The sequence below is a fragment of the Salarias fasciatus genome, chromosome 17 (genome assembly GCF_902148845.1).
Source record: "Salarias fasciatus chromosome 17, fSalaFa1.1, whole genome shotgun sequence".
Taxonomy (NCBI): Eukaryota; Metazoa; Chordata; class Actinopteri; order Blenniiformes; family Blenniidae; genus Salarias; species Salarias fasciatus.
The window spans coordinates 20,623,250-20,631,381 of record NC_043761.1 but is presented as its reverse complement, the minus strand read 5'-3'; the positions used below and the strand labels follow the sequence as shown (position 1 = coordinate 20,631,381).

The window sequence follows — 8,132 nt, the reverse complement described above, 5'->3', positions numbered from 1 at the left end:
AGAACTGCCAAAATATCTCTCTAAATCATCAAGTAATTAATTTTATTTTATTATTTAAATGTATATAACAATTTTAAAGAAAACAAACTTTGAGAGAAGAACATCAGTCAATGTCAGGACAAGTTAAATCTTCTATTTTCCATCTCCACTTCATTCCAGTTTTGTCGTGATGCTTTGAGTCTGTAATTAAAAAAAAAAAAAAAAACTCAACTCAGGATACTTCGTTATTAGCCTTGAGAAAATTCCTTTTTTTTCTGCATTGACCCTTCCTGTTTCCAGGATGTGGAGGTGCAGCCACATTATGGTGTTCCATAAAGCTGATCGGGGTCAAGGATCAAATCAGGGAAGTTCACCAACATGGTCCCCCACCAGCAGAAATTATTCAGTCGGTATTTCCACATTTGGGGAATTTGCAGGGGTCAGCACAACCTCAGTGCCATGACTGAGTTTGTCTCTGGGTGAAGCATCTGACAGGTAAGTAAGTGTCAGCATGTGGTAACTGAAGCAGAAAGCCGCCACCTCTGAGCCTGGTTCTGCAGGTTTCTTCCTGTTTAAAGGGAGTTTTACAGAGAACACCCAACAGAGCCACATGAGCAAGCATAGCAACTGTGGAAAGGTAAAGGTGTCGAGATAAGACTATGTTGTAACTGGCACTTTATAAATAAAACTGAATTGAATTGCTGGTAATCTATTCTCTCAGAGAGTCCTGATAAGATGAACTTTGCTACCGTACACATCCTTCTTGTATACACTCTGGTGGGAAAGAGTAAATCTTTTACTTTATATAACCTGAGAAACTGAAATAATTAACAGTGTTTTTACACACCAGGTATTTGATGTATGGCTGCAATGAGCATTGGCTTCACTTGTAATCAGACAGCAACAGCTTCACAATGTTTGTGGACCTTGGATTCACTTCCTGAATGTACAATCTGTGGTTTTTATTTGGCAACTTTATTCAGTGTGAGTTTACCAAAGGTAAGACTGTTTTATACCTTTATTGAAATGTGATAAATGTTGTGAATACTGATAAAGACAAGCTTTTGTTTGTGCAACCTTTTCAAAAAGATTGAACTTCACTGTACATCTTAAAATGTAAGCATTATGTTTTCGTGGTTCATCCTAAGGTGATAAACACATTAATTCAAATTGTTGAAAGGTTTGTCATTAATGTGTTGACTAATTATTTTACTTCTTTTTTTCATGAAAATAAATATTTCCTCTGCCAAGAGTATGTTCAAAGCTCCTCGTAAGTCCATTTATATTTTTCACAGAATTTTCTAAATTCACATTTGTACAAAAATCAAGTGTTCCTTACAAAATATTAGTAGAAAAGGATTGATGCAGATGTGCTTGTCTTGGCAGTTCTTGATAAACCATGGAGAGACGTACCATGGAAGTGAGTATTTTGGGGATCAAAAAAACTTCTGTATTATCTCAAAAACAACAAATATCTGGAGTTATTGAAATGTGGCCAAGAGGTTTATATATTATTCTTATTTTTGAACAGGGATAAAATGAAAGACTAGAATTATGTGAGGTACTATAAACCTCAGTCACAAGCCGAACATCTCAGAGTTTTGCTGTTTGGACCACCGAGCTCTGGAAAGTCCAGCTTCATCAACTGTGTTGACAGTGTTCTACGAGGAAGAATTGGAACTCGAGCCTTGGTAGCCACCGGCTATGATGAGAGCTTCACTAAGGAAGTATGAGGAATTTGTCATAAATTGTACACTATTTATCAGTCACATAAGGACACGTTTCAAAACATATTCAGGACTTTCTCCAGTGTTTTCTTCAACTTAAAGACAGGACAGCTATTTCTTTACAGTAACCAATTAAGAACAGTGTCAAACTCAAAAACTGAATAAATAAATGCTGCCTTCATCTAAAAGCAAATGCTGACATTGTCATGACTTTTTTTTTTTTAACTTGTTATAAAATCCATTCAGAAGTTCCTGGAGTCGATCATCCTTTTGTCTTCAGTGACACCAGGGGTCTTGAGAAGGGCTCTGGGAGAGGAATTGATGTGGAAACTATCAAACTGATCATGGAAGGACACGTCAATGAAGGATGCAAGGTATGAAAATAATAGTTTATCCTGGCTCTTCATCTTAATTTATTCAGCAGTGAACACAGCTCTGTCAACAGCACAAAAAAAATTCTTCCACAGAAGCTTAAAGGTACAGTCTTGCTCATCGTGATTGACACCTCTGAAGTTAAGAACCTAATGCAGAATATGTCCTGAACAAAAATTAATCTGGTGGAACAACTTTCTCTCAGACAAACACCAATGTCACAAAAAGTGGAAGGGGGAGAGTAGATAAAAATTCAAGCTTGCTTTGTCACTGATATTAGCACCATTTGCTGTAAATCAGTATGGAAACACAGTATGATTCACTCGTGGTTAATCATAAATTAAAATCACCTGTGAAAAATCATTTGTGCCTATGAATGTAGAAATTATGTTGTTTGAAAACGAGAAAGGTTATTAACTGTTCCTTTGGCACAACTGTGAAGACAAAGGAGCTGTCTGAAGACATCAGAGGCACTCTTATTCCAATCAATCAATCACTTTTCATATCTTGAGCAACGTGAAGTGAACTGAACCCATCAATCCCACCCTCCATGTACAGTCACACAAAATTACACATACACACATGGACACACACTCACCACTAACAGTAGTGAGACATGGCTTGTCACTGATGATCATGGAAAACGCCACCATTTACGCTGGGCTCACACTGGATGCGTTCTGGCTCCGGTCCGGACACCGCAACTAATCAGTAGTCATTAAAATCAATGCTGTGGCCCACACTGGCTCCGGTCTGGCTCAGGTTCGGCTCCGGAGCCTGTCCGGCAGTCCGGAAACTTTACTATTTCTCCGGACGCCGGAGCCCTACCGTGTCAATGTGGACACAAGCAAGTCGAGTGCCAGAAGGAAAGTCCATACGTGTTCCAAAATAACTGATTTCAAAATGAAATCTGTCCTGTTTTTACCTTGATATTCTATTTTTTTAATTCTTCTGGTAGAATATATAATAAACAATGCGATGTCATCATTATACGCATTAGAAGAATGAACGGTTTTGTACTTCATCACTGCAGGAAAGTCAAGCGACACCAAAATTTAACAAAAAACGCTGGAGACCCAGAGCAGCTCTGTGTTGCCAGAGGGCAGGTTTCTGCACAATCAGGGTGCTTTGAACACTTCGGAAGGGTTGATGAAATGGTTATGGGCTTGTGACTCTTTCATTAAGCAAATACAGTCTTTTCGGTTTGAACATGCATTTTCAACAGAGATGGTGTTTTGGGCTGTTTTCTATTGAATTAAATGGGTCTCACCTGGGTTTGGGCTGAGAGACTGACGAGACAAACGCACTGGAGGCAGTGTGAGTAGTAATTCTGTACCAGAGACGGACCGGACACGCAACGAATGCAGTGTGAGCCCGGCGTTAAGGCCATCCACTCAAGCAGGAGTTGCAGGTCATGACTGCTGGGGGCCCCGGGTGCCCGGACCAGTGGTAGTCCTGTCCTTTTCTATTCTTCCCTGTGCCCACCAGGGGGCGCAGGAAACCATAGGAGCCTATATTGTGAATCTATGACGATGCAGTGATCATGCAGCGATCACATTGCACATGTGAGCCTTGTGAGCCCTCCTTAGTGGTATCATCCTGGAAGCTTGCCCACATTGCCCATAGGAAAACCCCCTCCGGTGTTTTTGGTACCCAGAGTGTCCTGCACAGTGGACTTTAATTGCTGTTTGAGTGGATGTCACTCTGGGGGAGCTTGTGCTTCTGCCATTGTCAATTTACTTGTGAGTTTTGTGCTGGCACGGCACCCCGTCCACACACGCTGCCTGACAGTGTCGTGCAAGAGTTCGTAACCCCAGACACCTTACCCATGCCACTAGAGCACACAAAAGTTGTAAAATCGATACTGAAGCGGACAGGGAGCTGATGCAGTAACTTTAAAACTGGTGTAATGTGGGTCCGGTCCCTGGTCCTCGTCAGCACGCATGCGGTTGAATTTTGCAATAATTGGAGATTTGAGATACTCTTTCTGCTTCAGACCCGAGAGCAAGGCACTATAGCAGTACTCAACAGGGTCCAGAAAGAGCCACAGTGGCTGCTGGTTTTTGTTCCAACCAAGCAAGAGCACACTAGACTCAAAGTTTTCTAGACTCAAAGGTGTTCAGACGATCTGGCGCCGATATTCAGGGGAGAAGGTAATAAATACAAAGGGAAGGAGGAAGACAGGTGAAACACATCAACACAATCAAAAGCACAGAGGGAGGCCAGACAGTGAGCGGAAACACAGACAAGACAGATCAACGAAAATAAAACAAGAAGCGATTTGGACAGGATCCCTTACGCCATGTTTCCAGCGGACGCGATGAACGTGACAGCATTCGCGGGACAAATTAAATCGCACTGCGCTAGACACGGGAGTGTCATTGCTGGTACAAATATGCAAAAAACCCTTGCCACTCGTCGCGGAATCACGTCACTCCAAGCCCACCAATCATTTCACTGTCGAACATGAGAGTGTGTGTATGTGTGTGTGTGTGTGTGTGTGTGTGTGTGTGTGTGTGTGTGTGTGTGTGTGTGTGTGTGTGCACCCGGCTGTCTGTGTCTGTATGTGTATGTGTGTGTGTGTGTGTGTGTGTGTGTGTGTGTGTGTGCGCGCGTGTGCGCGTGCATGCCTGACTGATGGTGCGGTTTTGTTCTCTTTTGTTTTTATGACTTTTTTTACTGTTCAGCACTTTGCGTTGTTTTTATGAATATGAAAAGTGCTTTTACAAATATAGATTGAGATTGAGATGGCTCCGACTGCCACTATCGCTGCTCTGTATTTGGGCATGGAGGAGTCAGCATCGGCTGGGGGCGAGGCGCCGGTGTTGTGCCGAGTTATGCCTGCCTGCGAAAATCTGCATCCCCTGCTTAACAGCACTTGAGGGGGGGGGGGGGGGGGGGGCATTATTCGGCAGGACAAATTTTGTCTGTGCCGCGATTTGCATCCCCTGAAAGAGCATGTAAGTCAGTTTTTGAAGACTGCACTAATACTGAATAGTGAAAAGTAGGTTAATCTCAGAGGGAAAAAAACCCAAGGTTTATCTTCATTTTTTTTTTTTTTTTTTTTTTTTGAAACTTAGGTGGAATATCTGAGTGTGAATCCGGGGTTTCCAATGAACTGCATCTTCCCAGTAAAGAACTACAGCAGAGAAACTGAGTTAGATGAGGACACTGACACTCTGATACTGAACACAATGAGAATGATCATCAACTATGGAGAAGACTTCCTGAATGACATCGCGCCTACAAGGGCCACCAAGCAACGTGAGCAAACTAAGCAGCCTGTGAAACCTGAGCAGCCTGAGAAACTTGGCCACACTGCGCCTCCAAATCACACCAAGAAACCCCCGTTTTATCTTCAAGAATTGAAAAGTGGATTAGAAAACAGATCGACATTCTGTCTTATTCTTGTCAATGAAATAAAATTGGTATTATATGTGCACTCAGTTTTGATATTTTGCACTTGTGATGTTATTGATGAATTATAATGCAATTTATGAAATTAAAACGAAATTGTGTCTGCAGTTCTATTACTCAAATATACATTACTAATAATACTTTTTTGTCTTAGCTTTTAATTAATTCAGAACAGACAGTGACCTTGGTCATGAAATTTTTGACACCTAGTTCCAGTAACAACATATAAAGCAGGCCAAACACAAAAACAATCAGGCTGGTTTTGTCTCGATTTTGCCTCCTTCTGACCTCGCATGGCTAACGGAAAATAATATACTGGACACCCCATTGACTGTTTCGCTGCAACACCGGAGACACACCGTCAGGATCGAAAGCAGATGGAGGTGAAGTTTTTTGTGCTGTTGTATTTCTTTAACACTACAGAATTCCAAACATGCAACTCAGTGACAATTTTACTATTGCACATGAACTCCTGTGATTGTAACCATATCACAATTTTCAAGCACAACTGCAAACATTCTGGTTCTGTCCTGTTACTTGCTCCAAAGGTGCAGCTTTACCATCTTCAAAAAGTTCTAAAATATAGTTCACACTCTTGTGTCTGTTTTCTCTATTTACTAAAACACAAAGTCTCACACCAAGAATTCAATCTTTTATTGCAGGATGACAAACTTGATTCTTGTGGTGTTTGGATATTAACCTGGTCTGGAAATGTTACAAACTTCAACAAAAGCACTAAATACTACAAGATTTATGAAAAATACTGCAAAATTCAGAAAACCTGGCAAAATTCAATGAAACACTACAAAATATGGAGAAAACACTCCAAAATAGAGAAATCCACCACTGCTCACCTGAGAGGTGCACTCTCGCTGTCTGTTTTTAAAAGTAATCTTAAAACCTAGTTTTATTCCTTGGCTTTGAACCCAGCCTGAGACTGCTCCTGTTTTCCTTTTTTTTAATTATTGTGTTTTTATTGATTTTGATTGTATCTTATCTTGCACGCCATGCTTTTAAGTTTTTATGTTTTAGGTTTTTATGTCTGTTCATGTCAATAAACTCAAGTGCACTCAAGTGCAATTTACACACTCACTTAAAGACACAGTGTGCAATAAACTCAAGTACAATCCAATGTGTGTATACTTTTAAATTCAGGTTGTTAAAATTCTTGTATTCTTAAATTGTTTCTGTTTATGTAAATATCTTCTGTCACTTATCTACAAGTTGTGCTCTCTGGTACTGCCACTTTGCTGCTGTGAAATGGGACTGTAATGAAGGATTACTGAATGGCAAGTCCTGAAAACTCATGACAAAATAAGCCTGAGGAGTAAATTTAACTCAACTGAATGTGTAAAGTCAACAAGAAAAATGAAAGCGAGTAATGAAGGGTGAAAAATACACTGGTGATACTCTGTACTGTTAAAAGAAGCTTTAGCTTGCTGATGTGTTCTGCTGGAATGGCAGTGCCTGCACGGCCTGGTACGGGTCATAATGGTACAGGTCATTATGACCCCTGCCCAGGCCGCTTATTAAGGATTTGTTTTGCTTAATGCTGCTCTTCAGAAGATTCTTAGTAACTGATGTAAGAGTGACCACACCTCAGAGAAAGTATAAGACAGTGATGGATGAGAACCGCTTCGGCTTTTTCACTTACAGACTCTGGACTGTGTGAATCTGCTCCCTGATTGCACATCTTGTAATAAAAGACATCCTTTCTGCTGGACTTTGGCTCCGACTGATTTCATCCTCTCCCAGACAGAGAAAAACCCTTCAATTGGTGACCCCGACGTGATTTTCATTGAACTGATTGGAAAAGAAGCGGTTACTGGGAGGAAGGACGTTTGGTACTTGGCGACGGAGCCCCGACGACGGTCTGCAAAATCACCCGGGTGAACCTTAAAGGTAAGAAGGATTTTCCCTTCAGAATTTTGAGGACCGTTGTCTTGGCGTAAGACGCTGAGTAACCTGCGAATTTATTTTCGTGTGGTAATCCAGCAGAACTGATGAAAAAATTGTGGCCACTGGGATACTGTTTGTCGATTCAAGAAAAATCGGTCTGTTAGCTGTTTGTCAGTTCGGGAGAGAAACTGGTCTGTATTCTGGTGTGAGGGTTTTAAAGAATAAAACCTCGTGTGATCCGTTTGTCAGTTCGGGAATAAAACTGGTCTGCGTGCCGTTTGACAGTTAATGGGAGAAAAACTGTGTATTCCGTTTCGGCGGTTCAAGACAAAACCGACCAGCGTGTGTGATTAATGGATCCAAGAATTGTGTTGTGTATTAAATAATTAAATAATTAAATAATGGACGGAGAATTTGATCGTGAGATAGATTGGTTTGATCTGAATGATGTTGGGAAATCGGAGAACAATGCCTCGTTTGGTCAGCAAGTGGAGGCTGCGATTTGTAAGATAGGCGTAGTGAATGGACATCTGAAGAACAGAAAAAAGACAGAGACGAAGCTGAGAGAGTGGGTGAAGGGGAGTGTGAAGTCTGGGTTTCTTCCACCGCTGTGGAAAGCTGTTGACTTGTATGATTTAATGCGTAAGGTGGAGGAGTTGTGTTTGAAGAAGAAAAAGGCTTTGGGAGACGGCAGAAAGACAGGATTACTGGGGAATGCTCGTAAAACAGATAGTGTGC

At 41.2% G+C, this 8,132-nt stretch overlaps 1 pseudogene; it reads right to left on the bottom strand.

Annotated features, from left to right (window-relative positions):
- Window positions 1-340: 340 nt before the first annotated feature.
- On the bottom strand, window positions 341-482 carry LOC115404749 (uncharacterized; annotated as a pseudogene).
- Between the last annotated feature and the right edge of the window lie 7,650 nt (window positions 483-8,132).